This window comes from Homarus americanus, unplaced genomic scaffold, assembly GCF_018991925.1.
Source record: "Homarus americanus isolate GMGI-L3 unplaced genomic scaffold, GMGI_Hamer_2.0 scaffold18703, whole genome shotgun sequence".
Lineage (NCBI taxonomy): Eukaryota > Metazoa > Arthropoda > Malacostraca > Decapoda > Nephropidae > Homarus > Homarus americanus.
Genome location: NW_024749779.1, coordinates 11,309,933 through 11,323,956, shown reverse-complemented (window position 1 = coordinate 11,323,956; position 14,024 = coordinate 11,309,933).

The window sequence follows — 14,024 nt, the reverse complement described above, 5'->3', positions numbered from 1 at the left end:
ATTTTAAAATTAAAATGTGAAGTACTAATTAAAAAAAAAAAAAAAATATCAAGTATAGTTAGAACATAAGAACATAAGAAAATAAGGAGTCTGCAATAGGCCGGTTGGCCTGTGCATGGCAGCTCCTGTCGAGAGTTACTACCACTCTCTATCATCCATGAATCTATCTAGCCTCCTTTTGAAACTTTCCAGGAGACGAAGCGAACAAACAGACAAATTCTAATGAGGAAATGACAGGCAAGAAAGAAAATGAGAAAATAAATTGATGTTGCTATTTTGTTAAGCTAATTTTAATTAGCTTCACCACAACTAAGGAAAGGATAAAAAAGAAAATGATAAAGACGTGAGATAGAGCACGGTCCAGAGAACTGGAGAGACCTTTGACGTGGATGTGGTGTGGTTGTGTTGGTTGGCGGTGTGTGGAGTTGTGGTGTTAATTGCTGGTGTGTGGTCTGGTGATGATGTGGTATTGTGTTGGTGTGTGGTGTGATGTGTGCTGGTGTGTATGGTGTATGGTCAGGTGGTGTCTGGCTTGTGGTGTGGTACTGTGGTGTTGTGTGGTGCTGTGTAATGGTATTGTGTGGTGGTGTATGGTGATATGTGGCGTGGTGATGGCAGGTATTGGGTGGTGGTGTAAGTTGATTGTCTGGCATTATGGTCAGTAGTGCTGATGGTGCTGTGGCGTTATGTCGTAAAGTGTGGTACTCTGTTATATGGCAGTGTGTGTATGTGTGTGTGTGCGGTAGCGATGTGTAGTGTTGTGTGGTATCATATGGTAGTGTATGTGTGTGTGTGTGTGTGTGTATTTGTGTGCGTGCGCTCGCGCACAGGGTGGTGTAATGCGTTTGGTGTGACAGGTTTATGTTAGTGTTATGGTGCAGGCACTGCTTGCTTCCTCTTGCTTTCAGATACCGCAGTTTGCTACCCCTTGTGGTGAACAGAGAAGCATAAGTCTGCCCCTACCAGTACACAGCCTCTCCGCCATCAATACTCCAGCAGTGCCTCCTCGTGGCAACACACAGCAACTGAGTGCCTCGCGGTCCCAGTCCAGACGAGCAGGAGATTTCAGAACAGCAGTGGGCCCCAGAAGGACGGTGCAGAGGCCCATCGGCATGTGGACACTGCCCCACTGCCTTGCACGTTAACCTTAGTAGATATAAAGCTACAGGAGTAAATTCCGAACGAAAAATCTGCGGTGGAGCCCCATATCAAGCAGACATGCAAGATGGACAGGTTACTAAGGCGAAACCAAACAAACTAGGCTATCGGCAGTCCCCTGCAACCCCCCTCTCCTCAGTTGATGCAGCTACCTGCACCACTGGTTCAGGAAAACGGAGAGCAAAGATGTTTGGTTGCAGTCCCACCACATAAATCAACTCACGCGTAGCCACCATCCAGCTCATCATGCTTTCCAACATTATCAGAACCCTTGTCCCCTCAAAAGTCCTATGACGACAGACGAATGTCGACGGGGACAGGCAGAGATGACTGCCGGGGATCTAGTCACAACTCTGCACATGGGCGGAATAGATAAGATAATCGTTTATGTACTGGGATCTAGGCAACAATGCAATCCGTTTCTATCTGTAGAAAAACCTGCCTAAAAAAACCTGACTAGGCAACGGCACCAAAAACATAATCACAGATTAAAGCACAACAAAATTTACAACATCTTATGGTCGCTGCATGGAATGTCAGGACCCTTCTGGATACGGGCACAAATGAGCGACCTGAAAAATGAACCGCCCATGTGGCAACAGAGCTGTCGAGGTATAGCATCGACATAGCAGCTATTAGTGAGTCCCGGCCCCCAGACGAGGGTCGACTAAGAACAGGGGTCAGTCAATACTTTCTTCTGGAAGGGTAAGTCTACTGCAGAGAGAAACTGCATTTATGGAGTTGACTTTGCCATTCGCCTATCTATTTACATAGGCTAAATGAAATGCCTGTGGGATCAACGAGCGCGTCATGACGCCTCGAGTCGCACTGAATTACTCACACTACGCCTTCTTCGACAGAGGATGACATCATGGAGGCCTAAACAGACTTCTTCCGAAGGCAGAAAACTTCCTCCCAGAATCTTCGCTATGCACCAGATACAGCAGAACAACATCGTGACTTGTACACCCACTAAAAAATTATTCGGCACCCGTATTATATTGTATCACGCCGTAAGGGTGCCGAATAATTTTTTATTGGGTGTACATTAATGTTGAAGTATCATGTAAAGTAATGTTGTACACCAAACATTACTGTACAAGCAATAAAAAATTAATCGGCACTCATACGGCGTGATACAATATGACAAGGGTGCCGAATAATTTTTAGTGGGTGTACATGGCCTTAAATCGACCTTACCATGTCCATCGACTTGGTCAAAATTGTATCCCTCTAGCGGATCCTCAGCCATTTTTATCGCCCACCAAAATTCATCACCATTGTAAGGCAGCTCCACGATAGTATGAACGGCAGTGTCCTTCACAATGGCACCCAGTCCTTCCCATCCAAACGTGGGTAAAACAAGAATGTGTTTTTTTTTTTACAGAGAATAGCCCACCCGGGCACAAGTCATCGACCCACAACGGGGTGTAGGGGGCGAATAAAATAAGAGTAAAAACAAATTAATAAAAGACAAGAAAATATTATATTAATTTACACCACGAAGATGCCGGAAAACCATCTTTTTGAAGTGAGACAGATTGTATGAGTATGAAAACACAGAAGGCAGAGCATTCACAGTATGGCTGTGTGAGGAAAGAAGGATGTACTCTAACGGGTTATTCTACTATGACTGACATCCACAGAGAAACGGTGGGCACCGAGGGCAAGACGAGTGATTCGAGCCCACAGCCATGACGCTGGTACAGAGGATCCCAAATCCACCGAACATTGCCCATTAAAGTACCTGTAAAAGAGAAAGAGTGAAGCAACATTGCGGCGAAAGGAAAGGGAAGAAAGATTATCACCTACAGGAGGAGAGTCAATAAGATGAAATGCCTTTGATTCCATCTTATCTAACAGTTGGGCAGAAAAAAGAGCCACCCCAGATATGAGAGAAGTACTCCAAGTTTGGACGAATGAATCCCTTATAAACTTGCAGCAACTACTCAGGAGTGAAGTAGCTACGGCATCTGCACAGCATTCCCAGCTTTCGGGAGGCAGCTTTAGCAATGTTGTGGATGTGTGGCTTCCATGACATATTAGAGGAAATGGTAAGGCCTAGGTTATCTATTTAAGAACTTGGCAGAATAATTGTGTCCTGAAATATGATTGGTGGGGGATCATCTAATTTGGAAAGTGTTATTGGTAAATACGGAGTTTTATTACTATTGAATTTAACCAAGTTTCTACCTCCTCATTCGGAGATGCTGCACAAATCCGCATTGGCAGATGAAATGATATCAGCTCTAGAAACAGATCTACTTTGAGAATAAAGGGGAAGGGGGAAAATGTGAAGAAGAGTGAAGAGTAGAATCTTTAGCGTAAGAATAGATAGAATTAGTCGTAGTGTGAAGTAAATCATTGATAAAAAGAAGGAAGAGAGTAGTTGAAAGAACAGAACCCTGCAGGACACCACTATTGGTAGAGAAAGAGCGAGAGATCCATCCCTCGACCACAACTGCCATTGATCGGTTTTCAAGTGGGGGAGAGAAACCATATGAGGAAAGTTTAGAAAGCAAATACTTGTGCCATACCATGTCGAATGCTTTACAGATGTCGAGGGCCACGACGAAAGTTTTCTCATAATCCTTAAGAGAGGATGACCAAAGATTGGTGCAGTAGGAGAGCAGATTACTAACAGATCTCGCCTGGCGAAAACCATACTGCTGATCCGACAAAAGAGAAAAGCGTTCAAGGTGACGGAGGAAATGAGAATTTAAGTAAGTTTCGATAGATAGGGATGAAGTTTGGGTTTTGAGGCAGAGGCGAAAGAGGCGAGCAAGCACAGGGGCTAGAATTTCAACACAATCCCTCAGAACACGAAGGGGTATTCCGTGCGGTCCATGCGGTCCATGTGCCTTACCACACCTAACCTGGATAACACACCAGCAACCCTACGAGTGGAGATTAGTGGAAAGTGCATAGGTTTAGTAGGAGGAACATGAGTAGGAGGGATAGAGTTGGAATCATTTAAGGTGGAATTAGAGTAGAATAAGGTGCCAAAGAGATTGGTTTTATCAGGGGGAGAGTTGGCTATAGAGCTATCAGGTCGGAAGAGAGGAGGAAAAGAGGGAGTGCAGAAGTTATTACAGATGTTTTTGGTTAAGGACCAGAAGGATTTACTAGAAGAAGAGTTTGTCAGGACAGCGGTCTTTCTTTTTATAAAATTCCGCTTAACCCCAAGAAGAATAAACTTACAACGATTCCTAGAAGTAATGAAAGAGGACTCCTGGCAGTAACAAAAGTGTCGGCCGCATCCATCACTGAACTTCAGTATACACACCACCTCATAACTGTCTCTCACACCGAACGTGTCCTAAAGGACACCCTGAACACCCACGCAGATGCATATACACACTTCGGCCTTAAGGTGAATGTACAGTTGGCCCACTCCTGACTTTATCACTCGTTGCCTATCCTCTCTTTCCCTGAGGTATGGACCAAGAACTCTGAAATGTGAATTCGAAGCATTCGCCAGCGAGCGAATGAGCAGGCGGGAGAAGGGTGGGGTGTGTCGGGGTGTTACGAGTGTCGGAATAAGAACCAATGAATACGTTACTGGTCGGCATATGAACTTCGATTGATTCGTTGTGTACACACTGAAGCAGTTAGAATTTTGATATTATATGCTATACTTGAAATGTAGTAACATTAGTTTCAATGTGTTAGGTAAGACAAAGTAATGTTTATTGTATTAGTCTCGAATACTAATGAATGAGTGAGCGCTTGATAACTATTTGTGGATTCGCAACTTGGACGTCTTTTGTTTATGACGTCATTTCCGCCCACATCTACTTGCTTAGTTTTACCTCTCAGAGCCGGGTGGCCTTAGTATTGGGCTGGCAGTTGTAAGATAAGTATCTCCTCTCCTATTGTATATTTCCAGTGGTATACTGTGTTAACCTTGCTCGATTATTAAGAACACCAAGTATTATATAGTGATTTATATGTGAGACTGTGGGTAGTCACATTTTAGAATTCAACGGTAACTAACTTACTTGTTTATGAGTTACGTGTGTTGGATAACCACGTTGTTCAGGGTAGTGTCTAGACTAAATAAGTATTTAATCAGTACTTTGATGTTCGTTATTTTGTCACTCGGTTGAGTAGTTTATTTGTTCAGATTTAATTTGTATTCATTTATTTTTGTACACTGATATACTTGTTTTATTATTTGTTTGTTTGTTAATATATTTTGTAATTGAATCTACTTATGAATTTCAATATACCCCATAGTAATGAGGTGAAATTTGGTGGGATCTATTCCTGGACCTATAGTATGAAGTTGAATTTGTGATATTGTTACACGCTATGAGGCCAAGGGTCGTAACAAAATTGGCGACATTGCCAGGATAGATCCCTTTTCACTCATTATCTATTGGGAACATTTAAATATAAGGATTCTTTATTGATTAATCATGGCCACTTTGGATGTGGAGGTATTTGTTGAAAATCCATCAGTGAAAATGTTGAAAGACTCTGTTTTACGAAAGGATGATTGGATAAAACTTGCCGATACATTTGAGATTGAGTATCGACGTAGTCAAAGAAAGTCTGAAATTCAAAATGCAGCTCTAACTGAACTTGTAAGTGAAGAGGTGCTACCGAAGGGGGCACTGACTTTGCGTTCCTTTGACCCCAGAGAAGCTGTAGAGGTCAGAAAGTGAGAAATGGAGTACGAGTTGACTTTGAAGGAAAGAGAAGAAAGGGAAAGAGAGCGTGAAAGGCAGCATGAATTAGAGTTAGCACAGGTTAGCAGTAGAAGACAAGACTTACAGGCATTGTCTTTAGAATCTGAGACAAAATTGTTTGATGTGACAAAACATTTGAAACCTTTGCCTGATTTTGACGAGGAGGATCCAGAAGAGTTTTTCATGCAGTTTGAGAAAATTGCAGTCTTTTCAGTGGCCTGAAGAGTCGTGGATTATTATGATTCAAAGTGTGCTCACTGGGTCAGCTCGTTCGGCATTTCTGTCTTTGTTGAGTGAAGTTTGTCTTAGTTTTAAGTTAGTGAAAGAAGAAATTCTTAAGGCATATATGAACTCATTCCTGAAACATATAGTGAAATTTAGGACTATGAAAAAGACTGATGTACAGTCGTATATAGAATTTGTTTATTCAGTGAGTAAAATGTGTAGAAGGTGGATAAAGTTTAGTAAGGTAGAAACTTTTGAGGAACTTGTTGAGTTGATGATTTTAGAACAGCTCAAAAAAGCCACTCCAAGAGATATACAATTGTACTTAGGGGAGAGAGATATTAGTAATGTTCATAAAGCTGCTGCATTAGCTGATAGCTATGCCCTTACTCACAAAATGCATCCTGTTAAATCTGAAAATCATTCAGGTGGAAAGGGTTTTGTTACCAAGGAAAAGAGTGGTAGGCAGGATAGTAGTACTGCTTCTTCTAGTAACGTAAATTTTCGTGGAAACTCAGGTGAGCTTTCCAAGACCTATGCCAAGACTAAATCATTTGTCTGTTTTTACTGTAAGAAACCAGGTCATGTGATTGCGAATTGCCCTAAATTGGAAGCAAGGAAGGAAGATCCAGTGGTCTCATTCTAACCTCTGGAGAAGTTTGACAAAACTTTAGCGAGAAATCGCCCAAAGGAGGATGCTTTTGAACCTTTCATGTTTGATGGTTCAGTTGCAGTTGAAGAATCAGGTGATCAGTACCCTGCGAAGATTTTGCGTGACACTGGTGCTTCTCACAGTATTCTGTTAAAAGGATCTGTTCCCTGTGAGGAAGATTCCTATACTGGAGAGCATTTGGTGCTTAAGGGTGTCGGCGGAGTGATCACTATTCCTTTGTGTAGGGTGTTTTTGAGAACTCCACTTGTGACTGGCTGGGTGGATATTGCTAATTATGGGAGTGATTTACAGGCCCCCAAGTCTGGGCAAAGAAGCAGCTCAGCCCATATGGCAGGAAATGAGTAGAGCAGCAAAATATAACAACCTGTGCATTATGGGGGATTTCAACTTCAGAAATATTGACTGGGACAAAATTGTAGGTGACTATGAATCTGAAGACTTCCTAGACACCGTACAGGAAAAATTTTTTAAACAACTAATTACAGAACCTACTAGAGGTGACAATATATTAGACCTAGTATTAACAAATAAAGAAAATATTATCAGAGATATCACAGTAGGGTAAGAACTAGGTTACAGTGATCCCCAGTGATCCGGGACTTAGAAACCTTCCATATCAGGATAGGTTAAAGAAACTAAACTTGCATTCCCTAGAAAGACGAAGAGTGTGGGGAGATATGGTAGAAGTATTTAAGTGGGTGAAAGGAATCAATATAGGGGATATAGATAAAGTTCTTATAATATCCGGGCAAGATAGGACTCGGAGCAACGGATTTAAGTTGGATTTGTTTCGGTTTAGGAGGGAGATAGGAAGGAACTGGTTCATAAATAGGGTGGTGGACGAGAGGAACAAGCTTAGCAACTTTGTAGTAAGTTCTGGAACGCTGGAAAGTTTCAAAAGGAGGCTAGATAGATTCATGGATGATAGAGAGTGGTAGTAACTCTCGACAGGAGCTGCCATGCACAGTAGGGTGTGTCAATTTAGGGGGTGAACTGGCTAAATTGAAAATCGAGTAATTTGGTAGCAATTTATTGTAGTCTTTAAGCATGCAAAACAATATTCTGGCATAAATTTTTTTTTATAATAAGTCCTACCTACATCAAATGGATTTTTAAATGTACATATTTGTGAATTTATAACATAACCAGCGTTTGCACACATGTTACTGTTTCAAGTTTCAAATTATTATATTTTATTATCCGTAGTCTATTTGAAAGTAACCAATGCCTTCATACTCTCTTTGCTTTGGTTTCTTGTCATCAGTAGTCTGCTTGCTATTTGTGCTTTGATGTAACCTTCTCGCCTCTCGTGGCTGTAAACATGGCCCGCTGCTTCTGTGACCATTTTCACACATCTCTCCACACTTTGAGTGTGGGAAGGCCACTTCGGCACCTGCATTGGAGTCTCTTTAAGGTTTCTCAATTCTTGGCTAGTTAGACTTGTTGTCAATGGTGGCTCTAAGACTTCCAAACTCAAGTCAACCAATTCTGACAATTTGGTGGCATTGACGTTTATTGGGGGAACTTTTCTTGAATGAAACGAACAGTCTCCCAACTGGTCGTCATCTATTAGCGTTCCTCTAATCTTTAGAATGACTTCTACAGCCTCGGTTCGGAGATTGGTACATTGACTGCAAAGCATTGCTTGCAAAACTGCTTCTGATCGAGCATACCAAGCGGACCTTCTTGCCACAGGTAACACGATGTCCCTCACTACCTTCCTCTGTGTTCTTACTAGCTGCAATTGAAACAAAAGGTGATTGGGCCCATCCACCCACATAGGATTAAGTTTCACACTAAACCACTGGGGAAGATAAACTCCAATAATAAATTCAACAATTAACCTCAAATTCTTCAGCACTTTGCCCTTCAATTCGTGTTTGGAAATCCAAATCCTGCAGAAACGAAGAGCTGTAGTTAACCAACGGCTGTGACTGACAGGTCCAATCTCCAAGAGAGCCAATGACTGAGGCACTTCTCCTGATCTTATTGCTTGGGCAATACGATAAGCATAGGATTGATCTGTGCTGAGATCTTTGATGACTCCTTCAGACAACGCCGGAAGGGGAGGGCCAACTTCGACCTTTGGAAAGGTTGTATTTATTTCTAGTTGTGTTGCTTCATCCAGCATGATGCCAAGGGGACCTGACCACTTGTTGTTGCTCTTTGTAGGACCATCAAGTTCCTGGATGAGATGACGAAGAGGTAGCTCGCCTGTATGTAAATCACATACAATCCAAACAAGTCTTCTTCCTAGTTTTTTCTCTAAATGCGTCATTACACCCCCCTGCCATCCGGTGTTCACTGCAGTTGAATCTCCACCAACAGCCTGCAGTGAACTGCCAAGTCCTCTCTCCTGAACCCAACATAAAATATGATCAGCAATGACCTCTGCATGTTTCTTCCCTTCTACTTCAGTTTCGGGAGCAAAGTGAAACAAAAACCGACCACCAGGCTCAGAACAGACAGAGTAGTGTTCTTCTTTGATGAGACCTGGAAACTTTCTGTTCACTCCCTCTACTTCTAGCAAAACTTTTGTGTCATCTATTCTTCCATCAAACAAAAGACAGGAGAGCCCTCCCTCGCTTAAATCTTTTTCATGCTGATCAGATATTTCCTTCATTATTTTTTCTTGTGCTCTTCTAATTTTATTATGATCTATCACCAAAGATACATCCTCTCGGCTGATGAGGCCTGCATCTATCCAAGCGGCAGTTGCAATTTCTGCAGCCTCACGAAGTCCAGCATGGTGGCGAATACTAGCTAAAGCAATGTTTGAAATATTTCTTGTGTTGTATTTCATTTTCTTTGGTAAAGGTTCAGATGGCTCTTTGGAACTATCATCTGATGTTGCTTCCTGTTCATCAGAAGAACTATCAAAGAAGTGATAAACATCTTGACACAGCTCTTCCTCTCTTTGGATGGCTTCTTCACTCTTCATTTTCTTCTTTTGTTCCCTCTCTCGGATTTGTTCTCTCTTCTTGGCATTAGCAATCTGCTTCTTTGTTTCTGAATAATCTATTGAACCCATTTGCATACTTCCTTGGCCTTCTGCCTTTGTCCTCTGTGCCTTTATAAATTCAAGCTCTAAAACAGGGATCTTCTTTTCACGAGGACAACCACAATCAATGTGGGAATTATTTTCTCTCTTACCTGAGTGAGAACAGTTGGATTCAGAACATAATTGTATGGAGCACTTGCAGGTCAAAATGTCAAACAGAGTATCAAGTGTGTGCAGAAATTCATTTTTCCTGGCCAAGTTTCCTTTACCAAGTGATGTTTCAACTGCTTTGTGCCATAATTTCGTTAGTTTTAGCTCAATAGTTCGACACTGATTAATCACAGGTGGTTTGAATAGTGCATTAGCTTTTGTCCATTGATGCAGAAGAGGGACTATCATGTCATTTATGAGTTCTTTATCTGTATAGTTCCTTCTGTCCTTTGCATTTTTTTCTCGAAGGAGTAACCCTAATCTTAGCATGTCTCTCACTGTTGGAAGTTCTGATACAGGAAGCTCCTTCCCTTTACCAACTAGCAGGCTCAAGTGGGTTGACAACTGACTTCTTGTCTTCAATTTTGACATCTTCACACTATCTGACAAATAGAAAAATATTTCAATGTTTCATAATTCAATTGTTGTTTCAAAAAATATCAATTTGTTTATCAAAAATGCTGTAACAGAAATAACATAATAATTTCTTAGAACATAATGTTTTATACAATGATATAAGTAACTGCGACAATCAATATGCCCTACTTACAATAATTAAAATGTAGAATTCGTCTGGTAGAGTAGGTGCAAGTGCAATGAGAGCAAACCACCGTCTATGATATCTAGAAGGAGAGTGAGCCGGGCGCCTTATCCTCACGCTTGGTACAAGTCAAAACAAGAATTAAACTGTCCCACACGGAGAGCCTGTTCATGTTCATGTTCTGACATGCATATTGTACACAAGCTATATAACCATAAAATACTCCATAATCCATATGCTTACATGAGATTAGTTAATATCAAGTGAATAATTTTAATCAAGTCTCATTAATTTGTTGAAATACTGATATTTGAAACTTTAAGGTATAATTGATGTAGGTGAGGGTTATTTCAATTCATTTTTGTTTGCTAATCTCAAGTTTAGACATAAAGAGGCACAATATTTTGACTACCAAATTTGATTTTTAACATGTTGACAAAATTGACACACCCTATTGCACAGGCCAATCGGCCTGTTGCAGACTCCTTATTTTCTTATGTTCTTATGTTGATAGCATCTTTACCAGCCACTTGGGTAATTTGTAAGTAACAGAGCCCACAGAACTCACGATAGGACGTAATGGATTGTTAAGCTTGTGTGTTTTGACCAATCCATACATATAAGGTAAAGTGGGATTGATTTGAGAGAGCTGTTTGATGAGGTTGGGGTTCTTTTTCAATAACATCTTCATTTTGGAATTAGATAACTTATTAATATTTTCCAGGGGATCGTTCGTAAGCTCACAATACGTGCTTTCATCACTAAATAATGAATTCATCTTATCATTGTAGTCACTTTTATCCAAAATTACAATAGCATTAGACTTATCAGCCTTAGTAATATGGATATTCTCATTTCTTTTCAAGTTTATCAAGGCTGTTTCAAATCTTTTTGGAATGTTTGAAACAAATTTATTATGTAAAACACTATGTATACAACCTTTAGCTATGGAAATATCGTCATTTGTAACATCTAACGATTTATTCTTTTCTAGGTTGATTATACCTTTAGCCATATTAAGTGGATTAACGCACCGTTGAGTGATAGAAAATTTTCAACCAAAACCAAGAACAAGTTTCTCATTTGTCTGTAGACCATAAGATAAGTTTATGAACAAATTTAATTTGGCATTTAACTTTCTTTTTTGGGCTTTGTCACTTTCACTAAGAAGTTGATATACAAAATCACGAATAGTATGCCACTTATCAACACAAACACTGTTTTGCATAAATATTTTACACTGAGCACTGTGTAGTGTGTATAAAAGCAAATTTTACACTATCACTTGAACTCTTGATAAGGGAGTCCAGCAGCACTTTATCCAACTCAGAGAATGCTTGAGTGTCCAGACTTCATAGTCTTCTTGGAAGACAGAACTTGGGAACAATTTTATCATCTCTGCAATCTTTCAAAAACTTCAACTTGTTTTTGAGACTATGTGCTTTCAGCAAGCTCTTCTTATAGTTACGGTAGATGGGGCGAAGATGAGGATGCTGTTGACAGATTAAGGACACAACGTAGGAGAGACGTGTAAGTTCCATATTTCATGTAGATCCACAATGAAAACGTGGATAAGATAAATCTTGATAAAATCACACGGGGAAAGGGAAACAACGGAGCACATTAGCTTTCGTCTTTATTCAAGACATCTTCAGAGGCAACTAGATTACATGGACAGAGAGAGGCTTAAATATACAGGGTGACCTTATTAAACATGAGGTCAGGTCATAATGATGTCATCCACTAATTCCCACACCATCACCAACACACACGTAGAGGAGCTTAAGAGAAAGGGGGCGACGTGACTAGTCAGGTCAGGTCAGGTCAGGTTTTCAAAGCAGTTTTAACCTTGGGAAAAAAGCTTAGAAGTATTCAATTCTTGTGTCACAGAAAGACTTCTGGTTGAAGCTAGTTTGATTAAGGAATTAAAATAAAAAAACCTCGAGTAAATCCTTTTGGTCCTTAACCAAAAACATCTGTAATAACTTCTGCACCCCTTCTTTTTCTCCTCTCTTCCGACCTGATAACTCTATAGCCAACTCTCCCCCTGACAAAGCCAATCTCTTTGGCACCTTCTTCTCCTCTAATTCCACCTTAGACGATTCCTAAACTATCCCTCATACCCCTGCCCCTCCTAATGAACCTATGCACTTTCCTATAATCTCCACTCGCAGGGTTGCTGGTGTGTTATCCAAGTTGGATGTGAGTAAGGCGCACGGACCTGATGAAATACCACCTGTTGTTCTGAGGGATTGCACTGAAACTCTGGCCCCTGTGCTTGCTCACCTCTTTGCCTCTGCCTCAAAACTCAAACTTTTCCTTCTTCTTGGAAGCATGACTTGGTTCAGCCCATCCCGAAGAAGGGTGACCATTCTAATCCTTCTAACTACTGCCCCATTGCCCTAACTCCATCCCCCTCTAAGAATTTCGAAACTATCTTGAACTTCCATTTTCTCCATCACCTTGAACGCCATTCTCTTTTGTCGGATCACCAGTATGGCTTTCGCCAGGTGAGATCTACTGGTGATCTGCTCTCTTATTGCACCCTTCTTTGGTCATCCTCCCTTACGGAATATGGGGAAACTTTCGTAGTGGCCCTCGACATCTCCAACGCATTTGACAGGATATGGCACAAGTCTTTGCATTCTAAACTTCCCTCTTATGGTTTCTCTCCCCCACTTTGTTTTCTAATCTCTTGCTGCCTTGAGAACCGATCCTTGCCAGTTGTTGTAGAGGGATCGATCTCTCGCTCTTTGTCTACCAATCGTGGTGTCCCACAGGGTTCTGTTCTTTCACCTATTCTCTTCCTTCTTTTTATCAAATATTTACTTCACACTACAACAAATTCTATCGATTCTTAGGCTGATGATTGTACTCTTCACTCTTCTTCACATTTTACCCTTCCTCCTAACTCTCAAACTAGATCTGTTTCTAGAGCTGATATGATTACTTCTATCAATGCGGATCTGTGCAACATCTCTGAATTGGAAGGTGGAATCTTGGTTAAATTCAATTTTAATGAAACTCATTTTTTTTTCAAATACACTTTCTAAATTAGATGATCTCCCACCAATTACATTTCAGGATGCTATCATTATGCCTAATTTTGAGATAGATATGCTACGCCTCACCAATTCCTCCAATATGTCATGGAAATCACACATCCTTAACATAGCGAAAGCTGCCTCTCGAAAGTTGGGAATGCTGTACAGATGCCGTAGCTACTTCACTCCTGAGCAGTTGCTTCATGGTTATAAGGGATTCACTCTCATAACTGGGGTGGCTGTTCCTCTGCTCAACTGTTAGATAGGGTGGAATCAAAGGCATTTCTTCTTATTAACTCTTCTCCTTTAGTCAGCAATCTTTGTTCTCTCTCTTTTACAAGTACTTTAACGGGCAATGTTCGGTGGATTTGGCATCCTGTGAACCGCCGACAAGGCCGGGGACTCTTAACACACGTCTTGCCCGCGGTGCCCTCCGTTTCTCTGTATTAGCGTTTGCAACAAGGCAAACAGGATTCTT